At 41.9% G+C, this 25,500-nt stretch overlaps 1 protein-coding gene across 2 annotated transcripts in view; it reads left to right on the forward strand.

The window, feature by feature from the left end:
• The window catches only part of tbl1xr1a (TBL1X/Y related 1a), a 73,065-nt gene that overhangs the window by 19,859 nt on the left and 27,706 nt on the right, over window positions 1-25,500 (forward strand). For both annotated transcript variants that reach the window (XM_063201829.1, XM_063201828.1), the window contains 2 exons: window positions 16,799-16,869; window positions 24,799-24,865. The gene's annotated coding sequence lies outside the window, so the exon portion shown is untranslated. The remainder of the gene's footprint in view (window positions 1-16,798; window positions 16,870-24,798; window positions 24,866-25,500) is intronic.

Here is a 25,500-nt window from a genome sequence, read left to right on the forward strand (position 1 = left end):
ATAGAACAACTGCCTACATTTCCCCCAGGACGTTTGCAGGGCGTCCTACGAAGTGCGCTTTATCTATTTGAAGTATTCCAGGAATGACGCATGAGCCATTATCTTTCTCTGTCCTGCATTCCCAATCGAAATAACGCGAACTTGCATAGTCTAAAATCAGGAATATTTTATCTGACTCGCGGCCATCGGGGAGCCACTATCAAATATCAGAGAAACTTCTTGGACTTCATTGGGATGTCTGGTCTTCCCACTGCCTGCAATCTGCAGGCTATGAGTCACGCGGTCAGGTGAAGAAGAGCTTGTAGCCTACGTGATCAAATTCAAAAGCAAATAATACGCAGCAGCTTCTAATGCGAGAGAGAGAGAGAGAGAGAGAGAGAGAGAGAGAGAGAGAGAGAGAGAGAGAGAGAGAGAGAGAGAGAGAGAGAGAGAGAGAGAGAGAGAGAGAGAGAGAGAGAGAGAGAGAGAGAGAGAGAGAGAGAAACCTGCACCTGGAAGTGTGTGTGTCTAATGCTCCTTTGCTCTATGCTGTTGAAATTACTTTTACAGGACTGATTTGGGTTTTGCTGGAAAATAAGCTAGTAACAATGTGAACATTTGCTGCACTAGGCTATCTAGTAATAAATTGTGTAATAATTTGACTAAAATGACGAAAATGTGAAATGTTGACTAAAATGACTAAAATGACGAAAATTTGACTAAGACTAAAATTAATTTTCGGAATTTAGACGAAGACTACGACTAAATTTTGAAGGCAATGACTAAATTTGACTAAGACTAAAATTGATTTTCGTCATTGTGACTAAGACTAAGACTAAATTTTAAAAAGCTGACGAAATTAACACTGCTCAAAAGACACACACAAGCAGTCATTTTAGTACACTCTTATATGAACCATTGAACACTAATAAGCTTATGCACAAGGTAAAACTCTATACTCAACTTGAAACACAGTAGAAACGTATTTTCTTCAGTGTTCTACTTACTAAAGAGGGTATTTTTCTGTAGTAAAATACTGAATATTGTTTTTAGACTCCGAGTACACAGATGTGTATATATTTTACATATTTTTTCTGACATTTAAAACACTAATGCACTAATTTATTGTAAAATATTGGGTAACCACATGAAAGTGTCTTGTATAACACATTTTTGAGTTCAAAAACTAAACAAATGTGTTTTCTCCTTGCATCCACTCATTTTTCATCAATATGACATGCAATGTGTGTCCTTATGGGGTGATGATTTCAGATTGTAAACCGGTATGAAGAGAGTTTGCCCATGTGATGAGGAAGTGAACTTAGTATGGCAGTTGATTTTAGTATTTTGAATGACAGTGTGTTCCATGCGACAACCAGGGTTTTTCTTCATGAAAATTGTGTGTAATCCAGAGAATTGTGTGTAGTGGTTTGAAAAGGGTGTGTTTTAAAACTGAAATGTGAGTGTAAAGAGAGAATTGTGTGTGAAGTACCAGAAATTGTGTGGAGGCAATCGAGAAAAACTGTAATAGGCCTACATTGTGAAAGTGACATGTGCAAATTAAGATTGATTGGTTTATGGGCAGAAATTTATATTCAATATTAATAGGCTATTAAAAAAATAGGAAATAATTTCTGTGATTGGCAGTGATCGGTGATCGGCAGATAAAGATTTTTGGTGATCGGTATATCGGTGATCGGGTCAAAAAATGGTGATCGGAGCATCTCTAATTAAAATGGGTGTTTAGCATTGCCTATTCATCTTGTTCTACTGATGGCTGGTCGCACCGGTGCGCCTAAAAATATTTTTTAGAAAATAGGCGCATGTGCGACCAAATTGTTCGCTCTCTGGAGCCCTGCACCCTTACCAGACACAATATATTGAGCAGGGATGACAAGGGAGCTGCTATCAGGGGTTCTCTGAAAAAGAGGGAAAGATAGGAGGTTAATGTAGGGCAAAGCTAAGGGTGCGGATACACCACCAAAGTGGTGGTAACAAAGCCTGGTGTATTATTACCTCCACCAAGGATGTTCTGTTTTTGGTCGCGTTGGTTTGTTTGTTTGTCTGTCAGCAGGATAACTCAAAAAGTTATGAATGGATTTTGATGAAATTTTGGTGGTGATCTAGATCCAGGTTTTTAAAAAATGATTCTTCACCATTGCGGGATAGGGAGAATTTTGACATTCCAGTTTCTAACTACACAAAAAAGTGTAGTTACCTTGAAAGGTCTTATGTTATATTATAGGCATAGGATTCCACAGCGTGTAGATGTTATGGCATCAGTGACCCCATGGCCTTGGCGGAGGTTTGCACTCTCTGAGTGCTTAGCTAGTGATAGAATTCGTGCCTAAAGAAGTTTCTGTTGAGTCTTGATAGTGACAAGCTTGGCACGTGTTATCTTGTCATCTGTTGTTGTTCTACTTGACTTGGCCACCACCATTTTTTTGCAGTGTGTATATAGGTCACAGTGCTGGGTCAGAGTTGGGACTTCATCTTTTTCCACTTCAAGCAGCGAAAGAACCATACATACACCATGACTCAGCATGGTAATAGCCATGACCTGGATCATGAAAGAAAGCCTACTACAATAGCTTGAATATTAAGTTATACCACAAAAGCTTGAATATTAGCTTGCTTAACACCCTCGGTAGCAAAGCTTTTGAGCAGAGGTGTAAAAAACCCCTTTCAGAAGTAAAACCCTTGCCATCGTTTCCTTTCACTATACAGTAAGCTTATGTGACTTCACTGAGTAACTGGTGCACCTGTTTTGAGTAGAATTACTCATTATGATTGCCTGATTTAAAGAACGAGGTGTGGTTTAGGCGTGTGTGATTCTGATTGTCAACTGTCTCTCTGTGATGCAATTTCTGAGCAGTAAGCTTAATGGACTGGACAGCAGTCTGTAAAATGTTTTGAATCGATTTGGGTTCTTTTTTTAACCCTTTTTTTATTACGATGTGGTTGGTAAATACCATCATATTTGGGCAAAATCACACTGAGAAGACTTCCCTTTTTAAAAAGTCTACTGCCCCCTGTGTTATGGCAACTGTAGTCAGCCGGAAATGTTAAGAAAAAGGCAGAAAAGCTGAAAATGGATAAGAGTAACATAACTCCCTGGTTCTACCTGAGCAGTGGGAGGTAACTGTATGTGTACACCAGAAATAACCAGAGCGACCAAGTAGCAGCAGATAGGGGTGGATATCGGCAACAATCTCATGATACGATACCCATTTCGATACAAGGGTCACAATACGATAAGCTTACATATTGCGATACATGTGCATCCCGATACATGGTCTTCAAGGCGAGATATTTTAGGCTTTTTTTTTGTTTTTAATCTTTTTTTACATTTCTAAGAAAACAGACATACTATATGGGTGATTGACGTGACGCCTTGTTTTTTCGTAACATTGGTTAAAAACCTACAAAATTGGGCGAAATTCCACAGACCACTAAGTGCTTTATTTTTTTCATTTTTTCCCCATTTTTTTCCATTATTTTTTGCAGGAATAGATTTTTGATGAAGAGCGAAAGCTCGAAAGCGCTCACTTGAGAAAAATAAAAAAGCAACACGGGAGCAGTGTGCGGACATTCTTCTTATTTCTACAATACTTTGGCCTTTTGTCATGCACCTGCGTCTTGGATGTGCGCACCACTAACCCACTTGCAGGAATAGGAAAACTTTTTTTTGCGTTACGCCCTTAAACGTGAACCACCCATATACTGTATAGTTGTTTTTCTGTAGAGCAACACACTATATCTGTTGGCCTAATCACAAAGCTGTTGGCCTAATGCATATGCATAGCAAGGAGCAACTGTCAGATGTAGTTTCATCAACTTCAACTAATTGTTTGTTGCACATGAAATATCGATACGGATGCCTCCGTCGCTTTGGTTGTTTTGGTCGCGTTTGGTGTACACATACTGTATAAGGATCCTTGCGGTCCTCTTCCAAGGGCCAGCTGATCGTCCCTCGTACCAGGCTCAAGGCCACCAGTGACAGAGCCTTCCATGTTGCTGCTCCCATTCTTTGGATCAATCTGCCCGACCACATCCAGAATGCCCCTTCACTGGCCATGTTTAAGCAACACCTTAAGACACATCTCTTCCTGGAGGCTTATGGCTGCTAGTTCCACAAGCACTTACATGCATTCACACACACGCTCACACACTGACGCGCACATACACTCACACTTCCCAACACAACACTCTGTGAAGCGTCCTTAGGTGTTTTGAAATGCGCTATATAAAACGAAAGTATTATTATTATTATTATTTTATAAGACCTTTGGTCAGGCAGAGCAACTGAAATTTCACAGTAAGTTTATTTCTTTGCACGCAGGCGCGGAGTGGCCATTGGGAGATCGGGGACTTGTCCCGGTGGGCCGCGGCCGCGAAATATATTATAGCGGCCGTACTCTGCTCTCAGCTGGCCTTAAAGTATTTGGCCACATTATATTCTCAGCTGGCCCCAGAGTGATTCCGATTTAGAGCAAAGGTCAATCAACTACGATCCAATTCATACTTTCAGGAAGTCGACTCACCAGTATATATACCGTCTACCCGACCGCAACACCTCAGTGACGGTGTCAAACAGTAAATTGGCCACACCCCTTCTCTACTGATAATGTTCATACACCGTAGATCGTGGAAGTTTACTAGATCTTAGTAGCATAGTTTCGTTTTCAGTATTTCAAGAACCTGTGATATTTAGATTGGTTACCAAGGACTGGAAATATTAGTAAGTTGTGATTTATTTTCCGATTTCCATATGACTGTTACAGTTTACAGTCTGCCACTCCAGATTCACTTGTTCTGTGGTTATTGACTTGGGTTACGAACAGACTCCACCAAGTGGTAAGGAAGTGAACTGCAGCTAAGCAGGAAAACATGTTGTACATGTTTTGATGGCATTGGTTTGTTAGAACTAGCGGTATATCTCCTTACAGTCGAAATAATGTTATATCATACATATATTTATATGTGGCACATTTAGGATGTAGCCTATGTAATGTCTGAAGAAATGGAACGAAATAATTAGGCCTACCACACAAGATTCTGATGTGAGCAGTGCTGGGTGTGTAGCCTAAACTGTGGATTAAAATGTAATTGCAAGAAACAAAGACATTTGCTGCGACGAAGACAGCGTTTTAAGGTAGGCCTACACCGTTTGGTTATTAATTTTGTTGACTTATGGTTGTGCTTTGAAGTAGCCTAGGTTTGGCTTAGTTGCTGCATGGTGGGTTTATTGCACAATGTAGACAGACTTTTTGTAAGCTATAGCCTACTCCTCTAAAAATCCCCACTCTCAAAACTTTGTGCCCGTGCTCATCCTGTCTTTCTTAAACGATATTTCAATAGGCCTACAAACTGTCAAAATGACAGTGGAGTGCACATTTTCATGGAACAGTAGCGCGATGTAGCCTAACCTGCAATGTTCTATGGTGAATGCTTTGGACTGTGATTATGGCTGTGTAGGCCTATTTTATCAAGTGTAGGCTACAATTCTCCACTTCAGGTTGATATTTTGACAACACTAATGTCCACATGTAGTAGACCTACAACTGCAGATTTCGTGGTTTTTGTCTTTTTGGTTAGGGAACCATGTTGTTCGCGTTGTTTTTTTTTTTTGGTGTTGGTGGGGGGGGGGGGGGGGGGGGGGGGGGGGAGGGGGGGGGGTCTATGGGGGGGGGGTGGGGGGGGGTAAAAAGGGCCGCTAAGGGAAAAATTCTCCCGGTGGGAATACTCTTCCCACTCCGCCCATGTTTGCACGTGACATAAACGTCCAGCTGAACAATTGGAGTCTGCTGATCAAGTCAATGAGCAAATGGAGGAAATGTGGGGTTATAAATTGTATCTGTGGGCACGTTCGTGATGAAGAAGTGATGCTTTTGCTAGGCAGCACGCATGCACATTTTGCCGTTTTAATGCATTCTGGTTAGAAAGAATCCATCACACTGGCAATGTGCGCATACGCTCTGCCTATCAAAAGCATCACTGCTTCATCATGAACGAACCCTGTATTGCTGAAGCTAGGCTGCCCAGTGGTGACAGCATGCTGGTGAACCTTCCTCCAGAGTCTTGCAGCGGGGGTGGTCTACTGAACCACCAGCTCCGTTTTTAAGCTAATGTCAGTAGCTCACTTGGTTCACTTGTGATGCCTCCACTGTCACATGGGTTGAAACGGCCCACTCAACACAATGCAAGGTACAGACTATCTAGAACTGAAATATCAATATTATGTAATGTAATGGAGATGGTAAGCTTAAACTTTTCAGACATTCTGAAGCAGGACTAATTTTCATTCCTACTGTATGGGGAAGGCTTGGTGAGTCCCATGTCTCTACTCTACATTGAGCTCTGCACACTGTTTTTTCTACTAGGTGAGCTTTTTAACGTATTTCAGGTCAGCTCCACACACGCAGTGCCGATCTCTGAAGCAGACAGCATTAATTATTTTGATTAAAAGTGTCTTTTTTTTAGTATCAGCGCCTCTCATTGAAATGCATTGAGTGTAGACCTATTATGACTGTCGATAATACATGTGTGAGCAAGACAAACTTGTCCAATTTGCTAAATTGTCCAAAGTGCTTTGCAATTAGTTTCAATGTCTCTATGATTCGTGATTATTGTCTGAGCATCTAGGAGTCTCTGAGCATACTCCCGTGGTGCTCCCACCTGTATGCAAGTTAGCCATGTTTGGGTGGAGAGCGTCCAGAGCAGAGACACATCAGAGGGAGGTGATTAGTGTGACTGACTGACTGGAGCTGCCACTGCTGCAGTTTACTGTCTGCATCTGTACGACACATAACACCAGACTATGGAGCAGTTCTGAGCCTCCCCATTTTAGTACAAGATACTGTTATCTGTGGAAGACTTTGCACACACACACTATACATTCTCACACTATAATATCTTTATTTACACCCTCCATCACGCACGCACGCACGCACGCGCGCACGCACGCACGCGCGCACGCACGCGCGCACTCACGCACGCGCGCACACACACACACACACACACACACACACACACACACACACACACACACACACACACAGTACAGTGTACACATGTACACTCGGGGCTCTAAATTAACTTTTTCCACCACCAGCCAATTTGGCTGGTAGATATTTTTTCTTACCAGCCAAACAGAAGTTCAACTAGCCATTTCTTTTATCTCGCCAAAATAAACTATGCGTTATGTTTTTTATTATTTTATTCAACTATTTCCACAACACACATAAAGAATACATACTATATTATACATACTATATAAACTTTACAAAAATATTTTTTTACTTCTGTTTAATTTTTGTTACTCAATCCATTGCATTAGTTTTTCTTTCATTTCCACTGAAAACAGTGAATCACATCACATATGCCAGACCTAACATAGCACTAACCAAACACATACAGCCATCACCACAAACCCTCACATCCCCACATGCCCTCACTCACACAAACAGCCGTCAACACACAGCCAAATAACATGGACCATGCACAGAAGAGAGGGGAGCGGAGGAGAAGAGAGAAAAGGAGAGAACATGAACACAAAGGCGCGCGCACACGTTGTGCAATAAAGTGGATGATGTCTTATGTGTTTATGTACAGTAGTAGCCTGCTGCTAGACACCTTAATTTCCTCCAGGAGCTCAGCTCATACCACGCGCAACAAAATGACAAGTAGCTATTACGCCATGTCACGGAAATGTTCGCTTTCTTTGTTACTTCCATAGCGTCTGTATTTTTTTTTTTATATAGGCCTAGAGGTTTTTTTCACGTATAGGCTATTCGCATGTCCATGCAAGGTCTGCCTTTTCCGATGGCGTGGGCTTTCCGAATCAGCAACTAGGCCTACATGCAATTGGGCCAGGACTAAGAAAATGTCAGACGACTTCTGACTGACAGCTACGCTCAAACTGACAGGCACAGCTCTCCACATCTGTCCTGGTCTTATTCGCTCCTCCACCACTCCATTTTAACGTCGCTGTTAATGTTATTAAGCCTACTAGCATTCACCGAACACAGAACCTTGCCGTAACCACCACAACATTCCATCTCATCCGTACAAAACCTACTAAACAGAAATAACCCGCGCTAGTCATATTAATGAAACTGGCTTCAGCGCTGTGCGAGCGGCTTTCAAAATCTGCTCTTCAAACAAGCAGTGGCTTTGGTGCGCGCTGTGAAGCAGGCAGCCAATAGGCCAAAGGCTACGTTACTGTGATTACATGACTAACCAATGACTGTAGCCTACATCATGACGGAAGTGTCCATGGGTAATGTAGGAAACCTTGCCGTCGTTGGGTTCATCATAGAAGCAGCGGTTTAGGCGTTCATAATGTATTCCAGTCGGACGCTACCAGCCAAATTGGCGCGTAGATCATTTTCTCTACTAGCCAAAATGAAATTTCACGCGCATTTGGCAGGTTGGTGGGTGTTAATTTAGAGCCCTGATTACACTGTACACCCATACACACATGTACGTACACACACACACACACACACACACACACACACACACACACACACACACACACACACACACACACACACACACACACACACACACACACACACACACACACACACAGACAGACAGCCTTATCGGTGTGGTCATGGCCGAAAGTGTGTGGAATGCTTCTTCATTGTCCCTTCCCCCCCTTGTCCATTTTTCTCCCTGCTTTGCACTGTGCAGATTAATTGTGCTGCCTGCGCCACCGTAGCCCCAGGTCACCACATTCCTCAGGGATTAGTCAAGTCTAAACCTCATGTACGGACTTAAAATGGCCACATTTTATGCAGTGCTCACTCGCTCAGCCCCTGGATGTCTAAAGGCTTTCAAGAACGACCAACCTTTTTAAGTTCACATATAAGCGAAAGTGAAGTGAAAGTGTTGGTGACCCCTTGGCTTATCCCTGATATAAATCCACTGTGGGGCATGACCATGGGAATTTCTGTTGTTTTTTTTTTTGCTTTGCACTAACTGCATTGGAGGATTAGATGCAAATGAGTTTAGGCACAATGTTTGGGTTACCCACACTAGTCCTGGAATGTGGCCTAGCCTCTCCAGTATAACAGAAAAGAGGATCTTCTTTGTGTTTTGATGGTTAATCAGCTCTTTCCTCTCCTTATCTTGCATGTTATTTGTCCCTCTCTGAAAGTTGTTATAGGCAAGGTTTGTATTGTAGTGGAACTCTTGGAGTGTGGGAGTTAGCAAAGCACTGTGCATGTAAGCGACCAAAAATGTACTTTTGTTGAATTCTGCATTTTAATAAGACATTGCAATGTCAATGTAACAGTCTGATGTTTATTTAGGCCTATCATTATGTGGGCTCGGCATACAAACTTCAAGGTGTGGGCCTATTGCTATTGTAAAATGCATGCTAGCTCAGTTGCTCAGTTATGCTCAGGGCTTGTTGCTTCATTGAAAGAGATTATAATCTGAGTGCGTGTGCTGCAAAAGGTTATGGTAACTTCAATTTACCTTACAATATCCAACCTTTGTTTTGGGCAACTTGATAAATGGAAGTGTTGTTTGACTGGAGATGGTTGTTTTCTATTCCTTTGACCATGTTTTATGTGATGTGATTTGATTTAAAAAGGAAGATTTCCATTGAAAAATTGATCATTCTGGTTTTGGATCACAATACCTGTACACTGCAGATCTCATGCAGGAGGTCTGTAGTTAACTTTTGGCAGACGTTTGTTTCAGTGTAATATTTTTCTAGTTGGCCTGTGTTTACTGTTGTTGGGGGTGGGGAGGTGAGACACCCCTTTGGCACTTCAGAGCCCAGGCAGAGGAGAGGGCCCCTGAGGCAGCTCTCGCAGGTGACCCAATTTAATAATCCTGTCCTGTCTGACGCCCACCTTTGTTACTAGGAAACAGGAAGAGGATGTGAATGTAGTTAAGCAAGTGTCTGGATCGGACATAAAAGATTGGACATGAAAGATTGGACTTTAATTCTGTGTCCATGTCCATGCATCGATCACACCATATACCGCGCCAAATATTTTGTTTTGTGTTGTCTTTTGTCTTTAATGTCTTATGGGATGGGGGATGGAAAGAACAGTATTGGATGGGGAGAAATTTCATTTGCAGTCCTTGGTATACGTGTGAAGAATGCAGCTGACTTTGTGTGGAAACAATGGACTCTTAAAAGGCAGACATTTGCAGTTAATATTCAGAATTGGTCTGACATGTTTGGGTTTCGACTTATTCATTCATACTGGTGAGATCCAGCTTGCACAGAGTGATGGGGGCTATGTGTTGTCATGCCTGAATTATGTTTAGATATGTGTAGTTCGGCCTGAATTATGTTTAGTTATGTGAAGCTTGGCCTGAATTATGTGCTGTAATGTGAAGTTATGCCTGAAATCTTGTACCAAGTGCCCCTTGGTCTAGAGCTGAGGGTATGCTATAGCTGTTGTTCATCATCTGCTGTGTAGAATAAAGGCCAATTTATACTTATTGGCACTGACGGTTGCAGAGGCTGTGCAACCGTCTGTGCGCGACTATGCTACGTCTCGCTATTTACTTGTTCTCGTGGCAGCACAGGTCTCCGGTAGTTTACGAGAGCAAAACTGTCAATATTCTGTGACATACGAACACTTTCTTTCTTGTGTGTTTAAATAAATGAAGCTACAATGACTGAATTAGTAAGTAACAAACAAACAATACATCTGTTAAGCACTCGCGGCACAATGCATGCAGTCTGCCTACTGTACTTTAGCCTTGTAGCTTTGTAGCCAAATGTGGCTAACGACATGAGACCTTGTGCGCAGATCTATAACATCAACAGTGGTTAGCGACCAGAACCAACTTACGTTACCAAATTACGTTTCCCTTCATGTTACGTCGTTGAAAGCCATTGAGTCTTCTGGAAGGAGGGATGGATGGCAGATTACTTGTCTGTAATTTGAAACGTCAAGTCTGATTTTACCCAGAGTTCACCACTCCCACCAGTAAGATAATGGTTTCTCGATTCGGCCATTCCAGACCCTCTACAAATTAAGTTAGTATGGCTTGGTAAGACCAGGCAAATAATTAGTAGCCTGTGGCTTAGAGAATAGTAATGAGTCAGTGTTCAAATTAAAATGTGTTGAATGTGAGTGTTCAAATGGAAATGTTTCCAATAATTAATCAGGAAAATCAATGGAAAAACTAAAACTGGAATGATGCACAGAATGAGTGCCCAGTGCTCTTGTGTTATGCTTCTTTCCAAAGTAACTTAATATAACGACACAAGTCTGCCTGTCTGATGCCCGTCTGTCTGAGAGCAGACTGGAGTTAAGCTTAGTTAATTATGCTATTCTTTTATTGATTTATGGATGAGATTCTGGCAGTGTAGTGTAGTATTCTGCAGACCACAGGTCTATGTCTTCATTTAGAGAGAGAGAGAGAGAAGTGGAAATCAAGTGCTGTTGCAGTCTTCACCTCTAGGTTTCATTGTTCACAAATTACCCTTTTTCATTTCATTGTTGTCGAAGTTTGGTTTGAGAAGTGCACATGGTAAACTGTATTAAAATGTGTATATTTTTTAATAAACTATATTATGGGTGGGATTGCCATGACACAGAGCAATAGTGCCTGACTGACAGGCTGCATTAGCCCACTCTTGGGACTTGTGGGTTGGTTGCACATGAGGCAATGTCTTTACTGTGATCTGGGATACTACCACTCTCCTGGACGAACACATTGCATCTTGTTCATTTCCATACTGGAAAGGCTGTGGCTTCTAAATGAGGTTCAGCTGTGCGTTCTAGTGTTATCTGCTATCCAGTAGGATATGAACTTGAGCTTGACACTTTCATCAATTTTCTGTGAAATGTCAATTCTGATAATTGGTGATTGTGACTCTAATGATAAGAGTGGTGTTGCAAGCCTGGAGGTGGTGTTCTGACCTCTTAACCACACTTCATCATCATCTAGTTTAAAAAAACCCTAAACATCCAGTTGATTATCAAATACACAACTTAATATCATGCTATTCCATCTGATGTTGTAAGACCTTGTGTTGCTTGGTCTTACAATAACCCATGGGTGCAAGCATCAGCAGTAGGCCCTCTTCATACTCACTGTAGATTCTGAAGGACATTATGCTGACTGGTTGAGTAGGCTGATCTGAAGCATCTAGTATGTTTCAGCAGAAAAAAATGCATAGCAAGACTTCTGGGCTGTACTCTTGTGTAGCCTACATGTGTGATTGAGCAGACCTACAGGGTAATACTGCTGGCCTAGATTCAGACTGCTGGCTATGGCGCTAATCAAGACCACACATTCATAATTGCCATTCACACGCTCCGCTGTACTGTCTTCCTCAGCAGACTTTATTGCTGTGACTCCCTCTGACCCACCTTCCCCCAAACACACACACACACACACACACACACACACACACACACACACACACACACACACACACACACACACACACACACACACACACACACACACACACACACACACACACACACACACACACACACACACACACCATGGTCATATTAACTGTAATGTAGAACAGATTTTGGGTGTAACTCCAAACAGACAAATCTATCTAGATGTGTTGTGTCTGAATGAGACGATTGTCTCTCTCTTTCGTGATCTGTAGTGGATTCTAATGCAGAAGAAAGTAAGGGAAGTTCCAAATGCATCAGTGAAGAGTTGGTGAATAACCGGATGCACACCAGTACAATGTCATTGTTTTTAGTTTAGTTAGTTGTGTACTTTGGTGGTAATTATAACTGAACAGTAACTTGATAGATTGATATAGACTTGTCTGTAGGACTTACAATGATTCCAACATTTGTTTAAGATCTACTTTCATCGTCATTTCATTAATACTGTATTGCTGTGTTCACCATCACCATTATTATGGAATTTATAAGGGGGCGCTGGGGCGCAGCGCGCTAAGCCCCCCACATTTGGGCTTGCATGCCCAAGGGTTGCACCCAGGGTTTGAATCCGGCCTGGGTCATTTCCCATCCCTGCCCCGTCTCTCTCTCCACATTTGCTTCCTGTCGCTCTTCACTGTCCTGTTTGAAATGGAGGCAAAAAAGCTGATAAAAATATCTTTTATGGAATGCATTACACGTCAGTTAAATTTTTTTTTCTGGTTGCTTTGTTTCAAGCTGTCATTGTAGGCTTTTAAAGTGGCTTGTGGTCAAACGACAGGGTTTCCCAGTCCTTCTCATGAATATCCTTGACGTGAAAATGAGGCATCTCTGATTGGCTCCCTCCCCCTGCTCTGTGTGTATTCAAGAGTAGCAACCAACTGATTAGCCAGTTTAATCGAGGTTTCGTGCCACCAGCCGCTGCTTGTTTTGAGAACTTGTTGAAAAAACTTAATTACTCAACGTGTAAATCTCAACTCTGAAATACAGAATTAATGTAGTTAGGGCTGGGACGATTAATCGACTAATCGTGACTAATCGACTATAAAAATTATTCGGAAAGAATTTTCATAGTCGAAAAATCGTTTTGTTTAATTCAGTGCTTTTTTACTTACTTTTCTAATGCTTTATTCCTTTATTGAAACCTAAAATTGCCCCGCACGTATGAATTTAACGTTGTATCTCGGAGTAAATAAGCTACTATCATGATTTAGAGCTCATTGGGAGCTCAGGGACCTAATTTTAACTGTTTCTTTCTTTTTTTCCCAATTTCCTTGAAGATTAAAGTGCTAGAGTACTTGAAAAATTAATCGTTTGACTAATCGACTATTCGAAAAAAATAGTTGATTGATTAATCGGGAGAAAAATAATCGTTTAGGACAGCCCTAAATGTAGTACATCTTTGCATTTGTGGGCGACGTCTTTTGCCAGTGACATCGATGGGACAGGCTTTTCCTGATTTGCTCCTTGCTCTGTATTGTTTCTGTGAATAGAAAACGCAGCCAGTGGAGGTGACGAACCACTTGGAAGCGCGCATGTGTATAAAGCTAGGGATTCATGATAGGACAGTCGACTGAGACAGGAAGCAAGTGGGGAGAGGTAACTTAAAGACGGGGAGGGGTCTGCAAATGACCCGGGCCGGAATCAAACCCTGGTCGCCGGTGTAGAAGTGCAGTGCCCAGCCGTTAGAGCCACGGCTGGGCCAGACCTATACATGGGTTCTCAATTTTTACCCTCTCACAACACTGTGTTTAACAAAAAAAACCCATGTATTCTGGGTGATGGAAACAGCCTTTCCACCTCTGTAGGCTACCCATCAAGATGGGTGGAGCCAGAAGAAATGACACAAACAAAACAACACAGATTGTCACAGATCGTCAACCAGGCTGGAAAGATCATTGGATACAAACAGCTGCAACTTTCACAACTGCACACAAGCTGTCATTTGTACCATCAGCTGTGGCTATTCTTAACAAAGAACTGGTTATAATAACAGAGAGTAGATAAGTTCTATGTGCTCCTCAAAAGTATTTTAGCAGTAGTATTCTGTTAATTTTAAAATTGTATACAGTAACACAGTGCTTCGTAATTCAGCATAGGAAGCTCTGTGTGCTGCTCTAGCAGTAAGTAATATGGTAAATTTGAATAGTCTCTTAATTTTTAATTGAATAATGAGATTTAATTTTATTCCACAGGTTTTATCTATCTTTTATCCACACACACACACACACACACACACACACACACACACACACACACACACACACACACACACACACACACACACACACACACACACACACACACACACACACACACTCTCTCTCACACACACACACACACACACACATATATATTCTTTATTGTGTTGACTGTGATGTGTGTTTGTCTTGTGTGTCCTTGGGTGTCCTTATGCCACCACCAAAGCAAATTTTCCATTTTATGTAAGTTTAATGGACAATAAAGAAGTCTAAGTCTAAGTCTTTTTAAAGATCATACACTAGAGATGGCTCTGTTTGTCAGTTTAAAGTTTGTTGAATTTTTGAAAGTAAGCCCCTTTCTGCTTTGCTTGGGACCGTTGGAAGTGCTGTTCCATTTATCAATATTTACAGCCAGGTCTGCCTTGCTTTGGCAGTTGCTCTGCTCTCTGTGTCCGATAGGGTTTGACCTGTAGAAGACGACACTAGGGTTTTGAACAGTCACAGACTGGTGCTGAATTTTGTCCTACGAAGAAACGAGCTCTTCTCCAAAACGCTTGGTTTTTTAAACGTGTTTAAAAATAGGATGATCCGATCGCAAATTAAATTTTGTCAGATGAATTTAGCTGCAGGATTTTGAGCTTTGACCTGCAATGCTTGGCATGTGAAATAAGTAAAGGGTTACAATAGCTACAGTAGCAGGATGTTAATGATAGAGATGTCCTTGCTGCTGTGAGCACTTTTGACTATGGGAGATGGATAGCGTGCTGGAGAGTGTAATGCTACTTTATCACCTGCACCTGCCTGCACTCTTCAGTGTGCAGAGAGACCCAGTGCTGCTGCTGTTGCTGCTGCTGCTGCTGCTGCTGCTGCTGCTGCTGCTGCTGCTTTTAGACTCCACACCAGTGTTTCACAAGTTTTTCAGATCAAGGAGTAGCATTGGGCCCTGCTGTGGCATAGCGGGTAGGGCACTGGGTTACTACGCTGGCGACCCGGGTTCTATTCCGTCCCAGGTCATTTGCCAATCCTTCCCAGTCTCTCTCTCCCCACTCATTTCCTGTCTCTCCCCCACTGCCCTGTCAATAAATAAAAGCAAAACAGCCTTAAAAAAGAAGTACCATTGGCAATATGGCGTAAAAACTGCAGCATATACTCCGCTTCGTCTGATCTTTTGTTTGTTTTTGAATTTAGGATTATTTGCCTGTGATTTATTGGAGGTCTGTTGACCTTTTCATGATTAGGCCAGGGCTTGATATTTTTGTCGTTGATTGACTGGATTAGGCAGAATAACATGACAACCTGTAGTTACAGTGGAATGCACAGAATGAGAAAGTTAACATGAATAATGATGAACAATGATTATTGATGACAATAGTCTTGTGTTTGATCATCCTTGATTATTGGTTGTGGTTGTGGTCACATAAGTTAACATGCACAAGTTGGGGCAACATAGTAAACCTAAAGATATAAAATTAAGTTATAGCTGCCTCCTGTGTTGGGTTTACAGCTTCATGCAACGTGTTGTTCACATCAATGAGGGACATGACGGAAGGGTGCTCTCTCATTGGCTGTGTTACACATCTCTGAAGTTTACCAGTAACTTTGTGCTAGCAAGCATCGAATAGCAATGTAGCTGGTTTCAGTCATTTCTGGCGTTTTTGTTGTCAGAATGTTTTGACGCTTATAAGTTTACACTGTTAGAAGCTCCTCAATAACGTATTTCAGATTTCCATTTGACATTCATATTACCGTTGCCTGCTTGGACATGGGTGTGAGCATGGGTGTTAGCGTAAACAGGGCCTGCGTGCCGACAGTCTGAATGCACGTGTGTTTATTGCCATTAAAATGCATAACGCTGCATAGGGAAAAAATAGAAATCTGTATTTGGATGGGTCTTTTATGAACGGATATGGGCCCATGCGATTTTCTTATCTCTGAATGTCGGTAATAGATATTTCTGATTCGGACAGGATTAAAATATCTCAGTGTAAGAACAGAAAGTGGTAGGGGTAAATCTTCACACCGTTGTGACAGTCTTGCCATCACCTCCGTCCCATCTCCACGATATATTATTGATTATTGAGCATATTATTATGAATTACAATGGATGTTTTGATTTGAACAGTATATATGTAATCATTTGACTGGACCTTTGGTCCCGTTGCGCACTGATTTCAAACACATGTCGATGGTGAATTAACCTTTTTTTTGTCGCTTTGGCAGGTGTGTTGATCTGGGCAGCATTTACCCTTTTCACGTTGTCTACGGGGATCCAAATCACACCTGGTCACATGGTAAGTAATAACAATCTCTTACTCTCCAGCAGCATGCTTAAGTTTTTACTGATTGTCTCTGAGCAGTATACCCCATGGTGAACTGCTTTGATGTTAGATGTTCACTCTGTCCAGATGAGACTAGTTTCATGTGTGGACATGAGGGAATGTGATTTTTATCTCAGAACGTTGGTAATAGAAATGGCCGATTTGGACTGGGTTATAATATTTCAGTTACCGAACAAAAAGGGGAGGGGAAAATCACTGCCGTGACCGTGTCCACAAGCTCCAAGTCCCCCTGTTAGTAGTTTTTTTTTTTGAGCAGGGCTTTAAAGTGCCAGAATGTGTTCAAGGTTGTGTGGTGTGTTACGGCCTCTGCACACCGGTTCCAACAGCACTGCGGAGCACCATCGGTTCTGACAATTTCGGTTATTCCTGCACACTGGTGCAGACCTACTTTACATAATGAATGGTCAATTTTATCACAGCAGAGCATGGATAATCAAAGGGCGGCTCTGACAAAATAGAGCTCTGCCTTAATCGGCTGCCGACATCTGCGGACATTGGCGCTGGTGTGTGGGGTTGTATTGAAAATAGTGAAATTGAACTTCGGCAGAGGAGTGCTCCGCACTTTGTTGGAACCGGTGTGTGGTTAAATACCTATATTGTGAAGAGGCAGACAGTCACTTGTTTACTCAACATGGCATTGACATCAAAGTCATTTCTGACATTGCTGGTTTCTTTTTTTGCCTAAACGTTGTCAGGTGTAAAAGGAACTTGAGAACTCTGGTGGATTGGAGAGGGATTGCAGTCAAAGTTGTGCATGTACACTGAGCTCCGATAAGCCATACTTTACCGTATTTCAAGATTTTGTTTGCAGTTACGGGTAGTGGCATTTACCAAAATGGATAATGGCTTGAGCTCCTATTGTTGTTTTTTAGGCTGTCTCACACTTGCATTAATGGCTTTTTACATTTCCCAAATGTAAACTTGACTCTACTTGACTCTACTTATCACTCTGCTTTAAGATTCATCACTAGAAGAAAGCATTCTACGCACCATTGTGTGTTGTATGACCTAGTAGGCTGGCCATCACTAGATTTTAGACGTCATAAACATTGGCTTTTATTCGTATACAAGGCCTTAGTTGGCCAGCTCCCCTTGTATATACAGAGCCTTTTATCTTTTAGCAGTCAAGGATACAACCTACGCTCAAGTAGCTACATTGTTTTAAATGTCCCCATGATAAAAACAGAATTTGGTAAAACTGCTTTTATTCATTGTGCCCCAACTCACTGGAATGAACTGCAGAAATCTCTTAAGCTTGCTGTTTTTATGTCTGTAGCTGAGTTTAAAACCTATCTTAATGACACTTTTAAATCTGTCTGCACTTGCTTTTAATATTCTAATCTCCTTCTAATGTTGTTTTATGTTTATTATTTTATGGTTTTTATTGTGTAATTTTATCTCTTTATCCATATTGATTTGTTCTGTTTTGTCTGTGTCCTGTCTGTAATGTAACTGTTATGTGTGCTGCCGCCTTGGCCAGGGCTCACTTGTAAAAGAGAATTTTATTCTCAATGTGATTTTATTTCCCTGGTAAAATAAAGGTAAAATAAAAAATAAAAATAAATAATAATTGAAGACTAGACTCAGTGTTTCCCACAGAATTCAATTTGGTGTAGCAGTCAGTCATAGACAATTTCTCTGTCATTTTGTAACTAATTTATAGTTAATTTATAGTGCTAGAGTTCTGAAAAAGGCTTCTTTTTAGTCTCTATGTGTCATGACTTAGGGCTGTTGACCTTGTTTATTGCTTTGCTCCACTTAAACAAGCCTGGATTAATTGACTATTAATGGAGATGTTTTTAATTACCTGAAGTAATTCAAAGTCACACAAACAACAATAGTCTGGCAGAAACATTATGCAGTAGTATGGACATGTTTTTCCACTTTCCATAAAATATGCCAAGGTACAATGAGAAACACTGCTGGATTTCTGTTAAGTAAAACATGTGCAAAACAAACAATTATTTATTTCATTCAGTGGTATGAATTCAATTCCATTGCTTTTGTCAGTTGAAAGTGTTGTCTTGAGTCTTTTGCACAACTCTGACATTCAAAACTCTTTTGCCCATTTCCAAGCTGCTTCCTTGGATGCTCGTAAAGCAAAACTCCACTGGCTATTAAATATTTCTTAACCATTAAGGGGAGCCTCGTGAAATCTGTTTATTTTTGGGCTTTTCTATTCTGTTTCTTTGTTATTTTAATCATTATCATATGTCCCGTATGTTTTTTTTGGTTGTTGTTGTAGTTGTTTAATCATTTATATGATGGTATGTCTAGTCAAAATGTATGCAGACGACTGGCTACTGTGTTACCAAGACCAATATGTCACAGAATCTTAGACATGATGGTTGCCCGAGTGGTGCATTAGGTTAGGTTACATATCTTACATGGCAGAGTCATGCATTGTACATTGAACATTGTTGATGACTCGCTAAGTACTATGCTGTTATTGAATATGTTTCATATTGTACAGACCATTTGTTTAGAGATTTGGCTGCTCTTCTTGTGAAGCCCTAGAGATTGTTAAAATATTTTGCACGATCACTGCACTGAGGTGGACTTCAGCCATTGACATTGTGGGAGCAGTTTTCTTAATGGAAGAAAACGGCTACAAACATGAAACCATTATAGTACACCTGGCTGGACCTTCAAGGCAGAAAGAAATGTTGTATAATAGCACAGATGTTTTGACTTCCTTCAGCTGACGGGTGCAAGATGTAGGACCAGGAAAGCTGACGGGGAGACAAAGGGGCAAGTTGTCCCAGGCCCAGGGAAGAGAGAGGATCCTCCTTACGTTGTATGTATTGAGTGGGGGGCCCTTTCAGATGGCTTTGTCCTGGGCCCAGCCAAAGCCATCAGCGGCCCTGTGTAGGACTCCCATCAAAAAACATCAGGATTGTGTCAGACATGAGCCATGTTTTGAATCTCCCCAGTGCGATGGACTCAGTAAAAGCTTAGGGCGGCTGATTTCAAGAGCGCGAGATCTCTCAAGATCTTTCGAGCTCGCAGCTCTTTGTGCTGAATTGGTGCGAAGCTCTCCTGTCCCGGATAATTTGTCACAGCTGTCAAGGGAACAGCCATTCCAAAATATGTGTATGCAAAAGCTAACCTTTCAGCTGCGGCGCTGTTACGCCACCCCTCTCATGGCTCCAATGAGTCACTTTAATCTGGCTCGATTTACATTTTGTTCATCAGTCAGGACCCTGGGAGCGTTGGTTTGGGCTGACAGAGGTGTAACTTGCCTCATTGTGACACAATGCTGTGTGTGATCGCATTTCATCCTCCTTCAAAAAGATAAATGTAGGATGGTGATTTTTTTTGATGTACATGATGATTCGCTGCCTTTTCAAATGTGATTCTCGGATTTTGTTGTTGTTGTTTTGTTTTTGTTGTTCAAGATGAGATCTTTTTAAATGGTTGCCTCTAATGTTTTGTTAGCTTGCTGAGCTCCCCCTGTAAAGCTGCTAGTCTGACTTTCATCGATGCGCTTTTAAAGACAATGTAGTCATCATGATGGAAAGTGATCTATTTTCTTAGCCAGTATTAGGGCTGGTAAAATAATTTTCGAAATTCGAATATTATTTGAATATGGGAAAAATATGTATATTCGAACGCAAAAATGAATATTCGAATAATTTACGAAATATATTGCGCAGGGCAGCGCGCGCATTGATTCTCCTAAGTGTCCATGGTGCGTCCCTTACTGGCCTGTGTGTAGCTGCTGCAGTCACATGTCACAACAAGGAAGCAAGGACTGCGAGTTGCTTTGATGATAGAGAGTAGCTTCGTGCAGATTGTTTTGACATTTGAGTTCTTATTGCTGTTCGAACCACGTAGTAAGAAGTTGTCGTCTCTCGTGAATGACTTACAACGTGGAGCTCTACACCCCCACTCCAAACTATGCACGGAATAAAAGTGAGCCGAGTGATAAAGTGGTATGAAGCACCATGAAGTCGCAATATAGCTTTTTTTTGTAGCTACAGATAAGCGACTGGTCTTCACATTTTTTTGCACCGTCCGCCACAAATGCTGGCTTAAGATAAGGCGACAAGAGGCAGTCACGAATTGCTTGAATTGGGCACGATGCACGAGACCAAAGCAGGCGGCTTAAAGGAGTTTGTCAAAGCAGTAATGGAATCAAGCGAGGTACAGCCCAAATTTTAGTTGGAGAGGTTGGGTGACGCTTGTGTGTGTGTGTGTGTGGGGGGTGGGTGAGTGAGAGAGAGGGAGCGCACATCCGCGAAGGTGCCGTTGTGAAAGACTATCTGGGTCCCCCGTACCAACTCCAGGTGAAACACAGCGTTTGGTCAAAACGAAAGTCTATCAATCCTGGTCTGAATGAATACGCCCTAAATTAAGAGTGACATTTAGGCTACTTACGACCAAACAACATTCCTTGTTGCTTCTAACATCTATCGCCAGTTACGGACCAAGATAGTCTGTCTCACACCGTGTTTGCCTGATTGTCATCGACGTTCAAAGTGTTGCGCCACTAGGAGGGCACAGCCTGGCTAGTGCCGTGTGTATACTTACCCACTTCGAGTTTTTAACACTAATTGTATCTATTCGATCTCCAGCATAAAATAAACTGGTGGAACGATATGCACTAGCCTTTCCCCCATTGTCTAAAGTGTCTTGGCCTAGTCCGTGCCCAGTGCTCGTTTTTTGCGCGATTTTCTCCGCGGGAAAAATATTAATTAATTAATAATAATTTTCGAATATATTCGATATTCGGACCGTATTTTAAGACACATATTCGAATTTAATTTCTGGGGAATGTTACCAGCCCTAGCCAGTATACAAAGGCAGATAATGATGATTCCTTACCTCTGAGTAGGTTTGATGCTTGTTCCATACCTCTGAGTAGGTTTATGATGGGTAAGAAAAAAAACAGAGGACGAGGAAGGGAGAGAAGTGGAATAAAGATGCTTTGAGGAACAGGAACAGTGACATGATTCTATAGGACACAATCCACTTAAAGAAATGGATCAGCTATTGATGGGAAATGATCTAATTCAGTGCAGAGCAAATGCCAATGTCATTGGGACATCTTGAAGAAAATCGCAAGTCAACACTGAATGATATGGCTGCTGCTGGTCTAATCATATACTGTATACTTGTTGATAAACTAAATAATTAAAAAGTGATAAAAACACATTTCCACCGTGAATGTGAATATATTGGCAACATTCCATTTCTGTTTAGGATTATTAGAAATACACAGTATGCTTACAATTTAAAAATTACCATGTTGAGAGTCTTGGCAGCGCACTGTAAATTTCTTTTGACAAGTATTGCCAACAAAGAAATCCCTTGGGAAGAAATGTGTTCTTTGAAAATTGTGGTTCATTTTGTATGACGCCTTAAGGGAACCAGAGATGATGCTAGGGACCTTCTGACATTCTTCAAATGCTGAGAGAGTATGGCTGTGATGTGCGGTCATATTGGGAAAAGAAGTCCCACTGGAGAATGAAAGTGAAAGCCCAACTGGGAAACTCCGACTCCCATTGTCATTGTGACACAGCACTCCACAGCACACAAGTGTTCACTGCACGCTGCACACAGCGAAATTGCATTTATGTCTCACCCGTGCAAGGGGGAAGCCCCCAATGTCGCCCCAAGGGAGCAGTGCGGCGGGACGGTACCATGCTCAGGGTACCTCAGTCATGGAGGAGGATGGGGGACATCACTGGTTAATTACTCCCCCCATTCAACCTGTCGGGTCGGGAGTCGAATCGGTAATCTTTGGGCTACAAGTCTGACGCCCTAACCACTTACCCATGACTGCCCAATGCACGCCCACCCTCGTTTGCTGGTTTTTTGTTTTGTTTTTTTTTCTTGCGGTGGGTGACTGAGGGTTGTGTGAGCAAACTTTTCAAGTCACGTTTGTTGGAGCACTATGGGAAATGAGGGTTCAATTGTAATGTTTTTACAACACAACAAAGGCTTATTTGCTGTAAATCTAGGCCAAACCGTGCGTGCATGTGTGCGTGTGTGTGCGCGCGCCAGGGTTGGAAATAAGCACCCGTCCACCCGCCAAGGGCGGGTACATTTCAGGGCTGACTGGTCAATTTTTCAACCCACCAGTCACTTTCACTGGTAAAAATAGCTAGTGACTGGTAGATTTTATAATCTACCTGCCACAGTGACTGGTGGGGGAAAAAATTAAGTTCCACCCCTGGCTGTGTGTGTGTGTGTGTGTGTGTGTGTGTGTGTGTGTGTGTGTGTGTGTGTGTGTGTGTGTGTGTGTGTGTGTGTGTGTGTGTGTGTGTGTGTGTGTGTGTGTGTGTGTGTGTGTGTGTGTGTGTGTGTGTGTGTGTAGAAAGGGGCACAGGGTGAAGGGTGTGTGTGTTTACGTGTGTGTGTGTGTGTGTGTGTGTGTGTGTGCGCGTGCTTGCGCGCGTGTGTTCGTGTGTGTGCAGAAAGGGGCACAGGGTGAAGGGGGTGGTGGAGGGGAATCGGCGCTTGTTTAAATGTTCCATTGTGTAAAAAGGTGGTGTTATCTCACCCTGTTGGCTCCCAACACCAACACCAGTTCCAGTTTCTCCATCTGTTCCAGCGTCCCAGAAGTCGGGACTAGAGAAAGGAACACATCAGACGTGAACAATGACTGGCCCTGACTGGCAGAAAATGGAGGCCACTGAGTGGGTTATGAGAGAGCCTGAAATTACCTTAAAAAGAATAACTGCGTGGGAGTGATTTGCACAGAACAGAACCAGAACAGAGGGAGATTTCACATTTTTTTTCTTTTCATTTTTTTGTGTGTGTTGAGAGATTATGTAACCGATAACTGCCAAAAAAAAACAGCTGTGATGGAGAATTGAGCACAGTCACAATGAAAATGATGATTGAACCAGGTGTCAGGTCAGCTGATCTTTCAAGGAAATTGTGGTTTCACAAATGTACAGAGGCATGTTCTGTAGCATGTCTGTTTTGTGTTCAATTCATCAAAATGTTTGTTAGAAGTCGTAGAAGTCACACAGGCCAGAAAGTAAATATAAGGGAATAAAAGTTCATGCTATAAGCTTAAAACCGAAAAAGAAATCTGTATCTTCACATACGTACAGCAGATCTGTCAAAGCTCCATGGAAAGCATCACAGGAATTCTGCATTTAAAAGGTTCTTATAAGCAATGCATGATTCCCACCAGCTAACCCCCCCCCCTAAAAACTACGAAACAGATCATTGCACAGCGATTGCTATGGCGACTGGGGGACTAAACATTCAAGTAACCGACACATTAGTTATTCTCCTTAAGAAATTTGTCTGATTGATCATTAAAACATGGCGGGCCTTTGAGTGTCACAGCTCACATTTTTTCTCATAGTTTCTGCTTCAGGGTGAACAGTCTGAACATAAGCTTTGGGGACAGGCCTGAAAGATTCCATAGAAAAAAAGCCTCTAGTCATGTATGAATAAAAATGTAGAAGAAAATCCATTTTTTGCCAGTACAGTATCAGTTTAGAATTGACCTGGAAAAAAACTCATGCCTGCATACTGATGGTAAAAATGTTTTGAGGCATAGCGAAACCCCTCACACTCCATCTCAACTTTCTAAGGGTGACTCATCTGCCTTTGCGGAATACAAAATGGCTCTGAAGATATTCTTTTTTCGCATTGTACAGTGACACATTGGGGGGTGGTTTCAGTGACCTTGATTTGAATTTCTGACAATCTTGTGCTGAATAGTACAGAATAATACCTCAATTTATTTACCAGTGTTGTTTAACATTCCGCTTTTGCTGGAGGCTGCTGGTTGATGCTTGCATAGTATCTGACTTGACACTGACGGATATCATTTCAGGGTTGATGCTTGTATGTTGCCTTTGATGAGCATGATGCTGACCTTTTCGCCGCTTCTGTGTCTATCTTCTGTTTCAGGTGCTACGACTTTGGGACAGAACGCTTGCGCATCTCTTGAATTGGGGGGGAAAGCATTGATACTGTGGTGAGTACGAACAACATTATATCATCCGAATCAAGAAAAAAAAACTTGCATTGCTCTGCATTGTGGGTCATCCCTGCTCTGGTTGAATGACTGCCTTGTGTTGAACTGTTTTTGGCATACTGTGAGTTGCTGTAATATTATTTTAATGTTAGGAAGCTGATGATGTAAGCCTACCTATGCTTTGTGTCTATACAGTTTGTTTAGGGAAGCTATGTGGGCTCACAGTGAAATTATGTTTATTGTTTTTTGTATGGCACGGCCTAGATTTGTTGCTTCGGTATTAGTGCTAGGATGGTGCCACTAGTGTGTATGTACCACAATTACAGTGGTGCCAACCCAAACCTAGCGATTTGGTAAAAAAAACCTGCGTTTTTTTAATTTTTATGAATGACTGTCAAAACACATTGACAGCAAGTCATTCAGTTAAGTCACTTGAACACAGTGTTTGCAACATTTCACCTTGAGCGTGACAACCCCCACCCCCACCCCCTAAACATTTCCTCTGCTCAACCTTTGACAACAGCCCCTTGCTCAGAATTTAGATAAAGCTTTGCCCTGTTGCAGCCTTTAAAGAACGGTGGGTAAGCTTGGCCGACCTTGAATATGTAACCCATTAGACATTTGTCTCAGGAGGG

Source organism: Engraulis encrasicolus, chromosome 6 (genome assembly GCF_034702125.1).
Source record: "Engraulis encrasicolus isolate BLACKSEA-1 chromosome 6, IST_EnEncr_1.0, whole genome shotgun sequence".
Classification (NCBI taxonomy): domain Eukaryota; kingdom Metazoa; phylum Chordata; class Actinopteri; order Clupeiformes; family Engraulidae; genus Engraulis; species Engraulis encrasicolus.